The 13406-nt window shown below is 40.1% G+C and overlaps 1 long non-coding RNA gene across 1 annotated transcript in view; it reads right to left on the reverse strand.

The window, feature by feature from the left end:
- LOC102208006 (uncharacterized) overlaps nt 1-6442 on the reverse strand; it is a 23461-nt gene extending 17019 nt beyond the window's left edge. The window contains exons 1-2 of the long non-coding RNA XR_312041.1: nt 6044-6442; nt 5586-5664 (exon numbers count right to left, since the gene is read on the reverse strand). This is a non-coding gene — a long non-coding RNA (uncharacterized LOC102208006). The remainder of the gene's footprint in view (nt 1-5585; nt 5665-6043) is intronic.
- Between the last annotated feature and the right edge of the window lie 6964 nt (nt 6443-13406).

The following is a 13406-nucleotide window of genomic DNA, read 5'->3' on the forward strand; positions in this document are numbered from 1 at the left end:
GATATATATCGTTATATCGAACAGCCCTAGTATCCATGTTTTTTTCAGTTTCCTGTCCCTGTCTGCAAAATGAGACATTTTTCAGGGAAATGCATTTACACGTCGATTACAGAGGACATCAGAAACCTCATTAAATCTAGCAAGAAAGTCTCTTTGTTGACAACAACTGCTTAATTTAGAACAAAGTCATATTCTCCCACACAAAAACACAAACTGTATTAGACGGTAAATATCATAGAGACCTTCTCAGTTCTTTTGATGTAGGGGAATATTAGATGAACCACACACGGTCAAATTGAAATGGATAATATGACCTAAAATCTCCACTTTATAATAATGAAGTCACACTTTTTCATAACTCCATCCTGACCGTGTGTCTGATATGTCTACACTAGCCAATTATAACTGTGGCAGCCTCAAAATGTTGGGAAAGGATTGTGGGCATAACCTTGGATGTCTTCTAAGTTTCACTCTGAGTGCTCATTTTACTCATTAGTATAGCTGATATCGCAGCACAGACATTATCTTTAATGCGTAAGGTGATTTTGTCAGACTCCGCTCTGCCCACTGAAGCTTTGCATATTCCCGTCGATTACTGTCAAACCACCAGAGTGCACCAGCTCTACTTTTCAAGCATACCCTCTCCAACAACAACAGCTGGGTGGTATAGTTTTATTTCCCAGCCTGTAATGGGCTCGGGAAATCTGTTAAAGTCGCTCACACCTTTGGCCATTATCAGCGACCCAGCTTTTAACTGACTACGGGTTTTTATTTGAGGAAATGTGATATTTCATTTAGTGGAAGATTGATAATGTCAGTGATTCACTGAATCTGATTTACAGTCCAGCCACTAGCATCTCACCACGATCTATTATGTTGGAGGCGGTTACTCTAATTCACAGAAACCTTGAGCCACTCATGCAAGGACAATATGCCAGATGAAAATAAGGTGCACACACTCTGAAGCTCTGCAGCTTTCATCCATTAGTCATCTCATCTAAAAATATTAGAAAAAAAAAAAACAGAAAGTCACTTAAATCCATCAAAGTGTGAATAACAGGCTTTGTTCTACTTTGCCATTGCATAAGGGATGTGAATGACTCCAAATAACCTCCACAGACACTGAGTCTGCTCCACTGTCGGTCCCAGCTGATACGGGATCAGCCAGCACTGAGCCCAACCAGGACAGACACATGTCAGCGTTCACACTGTTAATTAAGACGTCTGCTTTGCACCATTTTTTCAGATAAAACTAATGAAGAGTATTATATGAAATATACAATAGCCAAGAATGATACAGTTAAATATCCCTCAGCTTAAAACTAAAAATATGTGTTTAAACTAGCGCTGTCAGCGTTAATCTCGTTAAAATGACGTTAACGCCATAACCGCATTAAAGCAGCAAGTCTCCGTTAGCGACTTAGCATGGATCGCCCAGTACGAGGGGCTGCTAACGCGCTAACCGCGCCAAAGCGTTGACGCCATGCAGCCCCACAGCACTAGTTTAAACTAATTTTAGCTAACTGAAATAAAAATAATCTAGACTAACTAAAATGTTATTGTGTAACATTCAAATTTTAGTCTTTTGTCTTATAAATAAAACAATAAAACCTAAACTAAATGAGCATACCTCCTCTTAAAATGAACTGAAACTAAAGGGAAAATACAAATAAATCTAATAAGAAAAGTCAAAATTTTAAAATGTATAATAAATCTTTGGGTTTAAATAGCACATGTTTTGGTATGAGTGTGCTCAACTTGAGATCATCCTTTTAAAAATACACCTACAGGTGTTGGATCCGGTCGAGTCACTGCAGAGCACAAAAGAACTTGTTCCTTCCTGAAGGTTGCTGCAAGCTCAGAATACCATCAGTCATTTGTGCCCACGTCTCCAGTGATGACGTGAACACCTGAGACTGCACACAAGCTGCTGGTGAAATTCCCAACATCCGGGGTTGGGCTCAAGGTCAACCATCCCCCTCTGAGGAGGGGGCCACTGAAGGCATGACCACCATCAACCAGATTAATCACCGCTGACTCATGAAACAACCATGATTAATGGCGAAGCTGCAGACGATCCACCTCCTCCACCACACTTGGAATGTGCTGCCGGACCCAACGTGCACTAGCACGCTGAAGTCAACAGCCATGCGACAAAGGACAGCAACTTAGAGCCTTTTATGACATTAAACTCTGCAACTCTGCCCAAAATAAACCACATTTTACGAACACCCTCCCTCTGATAGTCTCAAACTCTTATATCATCCCTCTGTGATGTGTAACTATTTTGTCATCAGGCTGCTATCCCCACGTTCTCCCCAGCTTCCACTTCAATCTGTGATTCCCTGCTTTTCCCAGAATGCCCTTCAACAGCTCGCAGAGAGTGGGCGGGAGCATGTTGGTTTCACTCAGAGGCAGGTAGGCGTGTATAGGTACACATGCAGCTTGAAAGCTGTGGGGTTATTCACATCTATATCTGCAGCCCCTTCCTCAGACGTGTCCTGTAGCTACACTGCATTCAGCTCCACCGAGGCCACCGTGGGTGTACACAGTGAGCTCTCATGGGGTTTTTACCCCCTGTTAATACAACATGTTGGTGTAAAAGAGCTGATTGCAAGGAAGCAGAAACAGAAACGAGTCTATATATGCGTCACTTATCCTGGTTTAATAATTCAACTTCTATTCAATAGTTTTCTGAAAAATATATTCAAACACCTCAGAAACAAGACAGGTTGCTAGAAACATCTGAATTTAAAGATAAGGGTTTTTTCTGTTAATGAGAAATTTTGGCACCCTTAAAAGAACAATCACCTGGACTATAATAAAAAATATTATTATTCCAAGAAGAATAATCCTTTCAGTGTGGTCTTCCCAGGATCTCCTTCCAGCTGAACAGAAACACCTCAGGAGCTGTCCAAGAGGCATCTTAATCAGATGCTGAACCACCTCAGCTGGCTTCTTTTGATGCAGAGGAGTAGCGACTGTACTCTGAGCCCCTCGTGCCATCTCTAACACAGAGCCCAGACATCGTTCAGAGAAAGCTGATTTCTGCTGCTCGTATCCATGAATTCATTCTTTCAGTCACTACCCACAGTGTGTGGTCGAAGGTGAGGTTAGCACAAACCAGTAAATCAACCAGTACACTCAGCTCTCCGTTTACTACGGCAGACCTGTACCCATTAATCTGTTGATCTACCGCTTCTCTTTTCCCCAGCGAGACACTGAGGCATGTTCTCCTACTTTCATCCCTCTGTACCACTTACTGGACAAGCAGCGGGACAGTTTATCCAACAGACTGATTCCATGCTGCTGCCAAATGGACAGAAACAGGAAATCTTTTACACCACACGCTATCACCTCAATATGACAATAAGTCTAAGAAAAAATGAAGCAGGTATTTCACCCCTCATTGCTGAAAGTGTCTAAATTTCATTATATCGCTGCTACGATCTCATGAATATCGCCTTGTTAGCGTTAGTGATTGGTTGTAGCTACGATAACTGCTCCAGTAAAACTACATTTTTATTTCTTTATTCATTTTTAAAAGTGTCTTATTAAGTGGATTTCAGTGATACTGGGTGAAAACTTATATACCAACCCTCAGCTGCACTTTTCCAGTTTATATTCGGTACTATAATATTTAAGGTGCCACCCAAGATAAGTGGAGCCTCTGTTGCAGAGACATTGACTGACTTTAAATCCCATGAACAAATGCTAGTTTGTGCCTCATTGGCAGACTATGGATGCATATGATTGGTTGTTTTGTATTTTTTCTACTGTATAGACGTTAACATTGAGCAAAAAAAATCCCATTTTTGATTATGGGGATTTTGATTATGAGCCACAAAGTGGCAACAATCCAAAGTAGACTTACTATGAGCAACATTAGTTGCTTCTGCAGAAACAACCTTCAGACTCAACCTCGTTTTAGCAAAAACACATTTTATTAGCAATCCAGTGCAAGAAAAAAAACTACTCTGCCTGCAATCCTAAACTGAAACAGCGACGTCTCCGGTTGGTGGAGGTTGCAGTTACCATGGAAATGTATAAACCTGCAAATGTCAGGTTGCTTAGTGAAAGAACTTCAGAAACTGTGAGCAGTAACTGTACCATAACTAAGGCAATGCTTTATTACACATTCGTACAATACAAGCTAAATATATATAGAAGTATTCACTTTGATCAGGTTGGAAATTGGTTGCTGTGGAATCTGGGATTGGCATTATGGGATGAGTAGTTCCTTCACTGTTTTAAGCCATTATGTACTCAGTCTTGTGCCTCTGCCCTGTTTTTCCTTTATTTTTTCATCCAAATTAAAACATTTTTTACTGTAATCTTGTAGCTGTTTGCCTTGGTTGAAGATTTGAAACTCATTCATTCGCACATTACACCTCAGAGATCAGAGCGGAAAAAACACAACATTTTTACATGTAGAATTTGTATAACTAAAGCATATTCTTTCTTCAAGATCCACATACTTTTAACTTCTCATACATGTTCACTCCTGTGTAATAAAGCTAGCATCATCATTGCTTGATGGACAGCTGTGCATTTTAATGAAAACCTAAAGCAATTACCGACTTCACAGCAAGTTTCACACTTTGTTAATCCATTAAGTTAGCCACATTGGACACGTTTTCTAGGCCAGTTCAGGCCCTCAGGCCACACCTTTGACTTGGATGGTAAGTCAGAGTGGATGGTAGCATTATAGCATGGTGGCCTCATAACAAATGATAATTAATGATTCCAAAAATAGTGGCATTTGATATGCAGATGTGTCATTGTTTACAATTATACTGTAATGACAGAACAAAGAGGTTAGAAATGCAGGGTGCACTGCCAGAAGCCTTTTTCTTTCTGTTTTATATATGTAAAGTGTTTTCAGGCTGGATTTAATTTGAAGTTTCAATTAGTCACTCTGCTGCTGGTGAAGTATCACACCACTATTTTTATGTGGCCCAACAGGCCAAATCTAAGTGCGTAAATAATGGAGGTAGGGGAAGCTCTTCTCTAATGTACCCTCGGTTTCAGTAACCCGGTGAGGCAGGTGTAGGTGTGCAGCTCTAAAAAATCCTGGTTAAAACACATCCTCAACCACACACATGGCCCTGCAACCATATATATGCAAGGTGATATCATCCACAAACATGCACCTACACAGACACCTACACGCATGCATACCCATTGCAAATTCACACAGGCACACACTAAGTTAGGTGAATGCTACTCAACACCTGTGCAGCGCAGAGAAGGGCAGTTAGTTTGCAGGATTTCTGCAATATTTTATCCAGTCATGCGTGTGCGTGTGTGTTCGAGCCCTCTTTCCCCCCTTATAATGTGGTCGCAGATGCAGACAAAAAGCACACAATCATCTCTCTTTTTATGCAGCTAGTGTCTCCATGTATGGCTGATGCTGCAGCTGCATTCAGGGCATCACAGTAAGACATAAAATGGGAGGGTTTTGTTGCATTATGCTGAGGCGTTCCTGCATTGTATGCATGTATGGCTGCAGACAAGCCTCATGATAAAAACCTGTTCGCCTGTCTACCACACTGCAGTACCGACACAATAAAGAGGGCAAATACCTGATTTTTCTTTTACGCAGGGGCTCCACGGAGAGGAGGATGCTGATCCTATAGATGCGGCACCCGTCACCATTTTCCCCTTTGAAGAGAGAGGAAAAAACAACAGTGTGCACAGCAACGTGTAAATTTAAGTAAAATGCAGTTTTGTCCCCATCAGTAAATAAACACAGGCTCTCCAATGAAGCGCAAAGATTGCAATGCCACACATGCGCCCTAGTAGGGAAAATGTGGCACTGCTGATGCCTTTTAAGTTAATTTCAATCGTATTTTACAACAATAAAAAAAACAAAAACAAATTGTGGGTTAAAGATGTCTTAATGTAAACTCCGACACTCGCAAACCCAAAATGTGACCACAGCTTTGAAGTTACACATGATTAAAAGCATCGCATGCCACTCCGGTTCACAATTTTCATGCCTCTCAAAGCAGCAGTGCTCAGAATGAAATAGATTTTTTACCTGCTTCCTTCTTTGTCGCCTCCGCTGGGATCCCTATTGTGATTCGCGGATAGTGAATGGAAATGTGTCACCTACATGTTTCATTGTAATTCCCAGGTCTGGAAAAAGGAAATTGATTAGCCGCAGTGAAGCTTTGCTCGGTTGTTTTTTCGCCTCCTCCAGTATAAGAATGAAAATAAAACCAACACAAAGATAATAAAAATAAAAATCAGTAAGAGGACGCGTTTATAAAATAATCGTTCAAGTGTCGTCGCGTTATTTCAGCCTGCTCTTTGTGGTGGATGTGTGCGCTCTCCCCAGTGATGCTCCAAGGCTCCACGTACGCCCGGCGCTGATGCTGCTTCGGCGTCTCTGCCTCTCTGACAAAAACTGCTCTCACAGAGGTCCGCTGCTCTCTGCGCCCAACTCATTGATTGGACAATATGGCACTAGTCCACGTTCGCCTTTCTAAAGTACTGCAAATGATCGACGAATCCTGTAGCGGATGCCTACATCTGATTGGCTGTGTCCTGTTCGAAATCGTCGGTAAGTTCCTGGAACACGCGCACCTGTGACTACTTACAGTTAATGTAAATATTAATGCGCTCGTCGTTAATGTAGCAACATATTAATGTTCTGAGTTCTTATACTCTTTTTTTCTTTGGCTGACTGGGTTCCAAAAGGTAAATTCCACCACCCGCTGCTGTTTACAGTTAATGTAACCATTGATGTAGCTTAACTTAAAGGCTTTACTGGAAACATGACTTTGTGTCATAGGCTTGTTAATATCTGACTCACATGGTAGCACAGGTTTAATTTATTCTAAGTTAGAATGGAACACTTGTAAATCTATTAAGACTTACAGCAACTGTAGGTAATAATGCAATAACCAACAGTGTAGCAACACATTAAAATATAGAGTTCTTATTAATACAAATACTGTAAACCAATAACATCCTTTCCCGAAGCACGGATGTCTTGTGTTTTTAATCTGACTAAACGTATTTATGCACACAGGTCTAATCATTGCTTGCACAAGCCTTAATTATTAACCGTTAGCTCCTAAGTGCTAACAGGGCTAATAGAATTTACTGTTTTTTAGTTGCTTGGTCTGCTGTGCCAACGGTCAAGTGATCGATTGGAGAATGAGGGGCTTGCGCACAATTACATTTCTAAGTTAGGGGAAATAATCAGTGAATCTTATGAGTTCCTACTAAAAGCACATTAACTAAAGCACGGACCATTGTAGCAGCATATTAATGCGCTGACTTCTAATGGTGTGACTGGTTGAAATGAGGTTCCAAAGCACTGATGAACTTTCAGCCCTTCTAACAGTTAACATTAACTATAACGATCATAGCATACTGTATGTACGTTTGTAAGAGCGTAGCACTGCAGGCATATCACAACTCACCTGTATGAAAACAGAGCATGAATATTCATTTAATGTTTTATGTATTCACACAAGAAAGGCAGTGACCAGAGACCACAGAAAGTGAATGACATTCCAGGACGTAATTAACTGCTGGCAGTGGGAAGCTGGGAACTCGAGATAAGCTTTTCTCAACTTCCAGCTGAGTGACTGAAGCGACTACCAATGAGAGTGAAGAATGCCTCACACTGCCATATGACATTATGTTATATCTAAAGTACTGCAAGTTGGAAAGTTACCTGGTAACTGTAGCACACTTTAAAACTGAGGTCTCTCGTTGCCTTTAGCATATTTGGTTGCAGGTCATATGTCAATCACAGGTAGGGATAGGAATAGGTTCTTGTAAAGAACCAGCTGCCAGTAATCCAATTCCTTTGAATTGTTAGTCTGCCTGCTGATTGATACCACTTGTGGTTGCAATTGGCTGATTTTAGTTCATGTGCTGGAGGAGGAAAATAGTGGCACAGTCTGGATATGGACATTACTTTTGTTTTTATTGTGCAACAGGATAAAAGCACAATGGTAAAGTGCAAACTGGATCCAGAACAAAAACAACAGCTTTATGATGCTAACACAACTTCAGCTCTTTGCAAGCATCTGCACAGACAGCGTGCTAATGCTAAGCTAGCCACGAGCCAAGTGATATTAAAGCTGAGTGAATGCTGACCACAACCCAGCAGTCAGACCCTGAACTTCAACAGGTAACAAAAGCAGCGATGAGCAGTCAGGCTGCAGCTTCCGTTTCTACCTGTTCATGTTTCTATTGTAGAATCACCGTGACGATCGCCTCAAAGTCTCTGTGCTGGTTTTTAATCTGTGCTCTGTGCTGTCGACTTTGTGTTCAAACCTAAATGTTAAGAGAAAGATCATATGTGTCTCCGCTAGGATGGGGATTTGTGTGTCATGTGGGAGTGTAGTCTATAGGTTTATATTGTTAAATAGTAATTACAAGACAATTTGTTTCAGGTCACTTTACAAAAAAACGTGAAAGTAATGTAATAAGTAATGTAACGAGTTACTGTCTCCTGGAATTACTTAAGTAATGTACTGTATTACTTATAGGAACGTATGTTTGTGTAATTATAATACATCAGTTTCCTTGAGTAACGACCCCAACACTCATCGCAACAAAGAGGAAATACCTCTAACATGCAAAAACATGGAATTAATTTGCAAGAATGTAATATCTCTGATATGCTGCTTGCTGATGATGGCGACTCAAAGCAGATACAATGAGAATCAGTAAGAGAATTGATAAGGAATCAAATCGCTAAGTGATATTAATAATCGCTAAATTCCCATCCCTAATTACAGATATTCTTCATTCCAGCTGTAGTCACTTTAAGAACTCCCTCCCACCTTATGTCACAGTGGTTATTGCTTCCAGGAAGTGATTCACTTAGCAGATCACTACGACTTTCCATGCACTAGATGCTTAGGCATCCCTTTAACATATTTACTACCAACTCATTATTCAGCATTGTTATTGGCAGTTGTATCATCATTCATGTTGAAGGTAAGCAAAGTTGATTTCAGGTCCCGCCCACTTCTCATTGAGAGCAATGTCGACTAGAGACCAACCATCAACTTCAAAGCAATGTGCAATGAGTGTGCAAATAGCCTAAAATTAAGTTAATTAGATCTACCTGAATACAAATGTGCATAAAATGTAAATACTATCAAGCACTTACATCTGTAAAATACAGTGGAATAATACACTTATAAAACATCATCATATTTTTAAAGGACTGCCCTTCACATTAAACGAGTTTTCACTGCAACTATAAGAAATAGTCTGTATGAAAAGCACCAGCACCAAGTATTTAAAGTAATTCTACTCTCAGAATACCCATGGCTGTCTGCACGCTTTGAATGTGGAGGTTAGAGGTAAGTGAGAGCACAGGTTTTTATAATGTGAGTGAAGTGAGCCTTTTAAAGAAAATAAATTGTGCAGCCCTGTGATGTGCAATTATTATTCATAGTTTACCTGGCCCTGCACTCCCCATTGTAATTCATAATCATCTATTATGGTAATTGACTTTACGAGATTAATACCAGACTAATAAAGGTGCCTGAACTTGCTTCTGTGAATAAATACGTGCTTGATATGAGTTTAGCTGGGGTTACCCTCCCCATTCCTCCCTGCTAAGAGCTGTTCAATGGCTGCTTGATGAATGGGAGGAAAGAGGGAGGATGGAGGGTGCAGAAGCGCCAAGTGATAATGTGGTGTCATCAGTTACCTTGACAACTGCAGCCTCTACATCAAACGTGTTAATTATGAATTTTTTGCCAGGAAATTAGCAGAGGCTTGTTCCCTGTTCTTGGCCCGGCCTGTGCAGCTCGGGGTTTTTTGCCTCCATCACTCACTGCTGACTCCAACAACAAGGGTGAAATATAATATGCAAATCTCCACAGCAACTCTGCCTCAAGCCCAGGCTTATATTGCTCTGCAATAAATAGGTAGTGCTCATGCAAACGCTGCAGGCAGCATGCTCTTAACCCTGCAACATCCATGGAGAGTTGAAATTTCAGTAGCATGCAGCAGGCGGGTCAGTTTTGTAACTTGCACAGGGGCACGTTAGCGGAAAATAACTGATTAAATAAGTGACCCAGCAGGTCAGCGGGCAGTAAATAAGCAGAGTCCTGTCAGTGCTGCAGCCGGTTCAACGCTGCGATTTCATGGCTATGTGGAAGCTCATTCATAAGGCTCACATTTAGATATTTATCTTACAAACTATTACTATTTGTTAATGTTATGGGTTTAGGCCGTAAAAATATCTAATACAACTGCAAAATTCCAATAAGGTTTAAAAGCTAAAATGAAGATAAAAATGTGATTATTCTTCTGTTTCTTAGGATGTCACATATCAGATTTGATAACATTGATTACTGGATGATAAACATCATGTAATACACAAGAGACTTTGTTAAAGGCTCTTATAAATCATTACAACTGCTTTTTATACAAAAAGGAGACTTGACCCTCTCACTGCTACATGAGTACGACTGAATCAGTCAAGCTTTCAGGCACATTTCTTGCTGGAATAACTTATGTACATCAGGCTCACACTTAATCTACATTTGATTTCATTTCTGATGGTTTTAGGTTTTTCCTCATTTTTTAAATGAGGTTTTTTTACTTATTTTATTGGTCTTAATTTTATCTTTTTTGCTGGTTGTTGCTTTTTGATATTATTTTACTAAATTTCTATTTCTCTCAAGAAATTGACTTTTGAGTTTAAACCCTATGCATATGTCTATTAATTTAATTTACCCAGTCTACAAAGTGTTTGCAGCTTTGTGCAGAACATTATTCTTCCACAGTTTTGCTCACTTGCTTTCATCATTTGCATCCAATCACATTTACCAGACACTTTAATTGCACCTTCCTAGCACCAGGTTGGACCCTTTTTGCCTTCAGAGATTTTGTTCCATATTAACACACATGGCTGCACATGTGTGATGCAAATCTCCTTTTCAAGCACATCCCAAAAGGTTTTTTTGGCTTGAGATCTGGGGGCCATTTGAGTACCGTGTCATGTTCAAGCAACCATTTGGAGATGATTTGAGCTTCTTGTCATGTCGCGTTATCCTGCTGGAAGCAGCCGTTAAAACACGGGTACACTGTGATCTTAAATGAATGGACATGGTCAGCAGCTATACTCAGGTAGGCTATGGCGTTTAAACTATGCTCAGCTGATACTTAGGGGTTCAGTATGCACCAAGAAAATTTCCCCCACACCATTACACCACCAGCAGCAGCCTGAACCCCTGATAGAAAGATCCACGAGTTCGTGTTGTTTATGCCAAATTCTGAGCTGAACATTGAAGTATTACAGCCGAAAAACTCCTCAGACTCTCTATTCACATCTGATGAGTCCTTGCAAATTGTGGCCTCCGTTTCCAGTTCTTAGCTGACAGAAGTGGACCTAGTGTAGTCTTCTCCTGCTTCCGCTCTTTCACTTCAAGGTGTTGGGCTCTCTCAGATGTTTTGCTTGTATCGAGTGATTATTTGAGTTGCTTGAAACGGTCTCCCTTGACCTCTGGCATTCTCTCAGAGAACCGCCACTTTCCAGATATTTTATCATTTTTGGACCAGTCGCTGCAAACCCTAGAGATGGTTGTGTGGGAAAAATCCCAGTAGATCAGCAGTTTCTGAAATATTCACACCACGCTGTCTGGCACTAACAACCATGCCACAAAAATCACATAAATATCCTTTTTATCCCCATTGTGATGCTCAAGATAACTTAAACTTCAGTAGGCCATCTTGACCATATCTACACACCTAAATGCATTAAGTTGCTGTGATGTGGCTGGTGTTTGTTCATTTATACAGAAAATAAATAATAAAATCTGCCCCATTTTAACTGAAATATCTATGATTCTGTTCTCATTTGACATAAACAAGGTTACATGGAATCAAATTCCCATTGAGCCTTTAATTTATTCATGTTCATGCAAACTAATACTATATTTAAAGACAGAACATGTCCCAGAGTCACTCTCACAGATGAATAAGTGCAACTGGAGGATGGCTGAGATTTTGCAAATACAAAAACACTAATGTAATGTTAAAAAGGAAAAATACTTGAAGTGGAACACATTTCAGGTTTCGTATAAGAATGACCAGACAGCAGTCTTACACATTTAGTATTTTATTGCATAGTTTTTAGACATATTTAATAAAATTATATATAATTTTAAATGTATACAAAATAGAAGTTTACATAAATATTCATCAAAGATGCTGGCAGTCTGTTCCACTCGCAGGTCTGAGTATGCACAGAAACGTCCTCGTTACCTTTAGACGTCTTTTTTTCCACCCTAAACATTTTTTGGAACAAATAATCAGACTTCAGTGTAGAAATATTATTATCACTATAGTTGCTCTTATGTTTACATTATGCCATTTCCTTTTGGAAAATATCACTGCTATCACCCTGAAAAGTAGGTGACCTCACACAGTTTAAATCACTGCATCTTCTCTGAAATCCTGCTCTTCCAATCTGCTGTTTTGTAATGAATCTCCTCACTCAGATTCCTGCCAGCTGCCTTGAAGTTATCATCCATTTTCATGCAGATGAATATTTTATTTCCAAGTCTGTAGGCTTCAGTGGAACGAGCGTCGCTGACCTGAGTTCAACAGAAATCCTGTGGAGGAACCGCAGATGGAAAAGCTACATGTTGGTCTCTGCAGAAATAGCCAGAGGAGTTGGCACAGATCAGCCCGAGCGTTTGCCAGCTGTTCCCTCACCAAAGATGACTCTTGTAACCCTCTCATATGTATATTCAAAGCATTAGGCACATATCACAGCTCACAGGGAGAAAAAAGACATTACACAGATTATGAGAGTAGTAGGCAAAATATTACTATTACCGTCATGGCTCCCTGTAGTTATATCAGGATGGCAGTGATTTAGGATTGGCTTGCCTGCAGAGAGTTTTCATAACAAGAGCTTAAACTATCAATAGATCAATACCTTCACTAAAGTTGCCATCGATGCGCAGCTGGAGATCAATTCTGTGCAGCATGCTAATGTGATGGATTTCTTTGTGCATGTGTTTGTATGTGTGTGTTCTGCATCAGCTAAGACTGTGCTACACCATATCTACACAGAGAAATTAGATCAACGTTATTTACACAGAATTTAATTGCTCAATTTGATTGTGTTTAAACAAACTTGTCCCCAAACCTCAATGTGACTAAAAGAAAATCCGATTTTAAAACTCTCAGATAACCCTAAAAATGTTGATTATGTGGCAGTTTACCACCCGAGGGGAATAATATGAATCAGGTACTGGAGAACAACATAAATGCATCAGCTAAATCTTTATTTCATCATGGGGCCTCATCGAGATTAAAAACGGTTTTATGAGCGTGACCTGAAAATGGCAGAGTGAAGCATCAACACAAACAAAAATCATAAAAGAAACTTGTTAAATCAACTC

The sequence above is a fragment of the Pundamilia nyererei genome, unplaced genomic scaffold (genome assembly GCF_000239375.1).
Source record: "Pundamilia nyererei isolate P.nyererei 1_Seehausen unplaced genomic scaffold, PunNye1.0 scaffold00155, whole genome shotgun sequence".
Taxonomy (NCBI): domain Eukaryota; kingdom Metazoa; phylum Chordata; class Actinopteri; order Cichliformes; family Cichlidae; genus Pundamilia; species Pundamilia nyererei.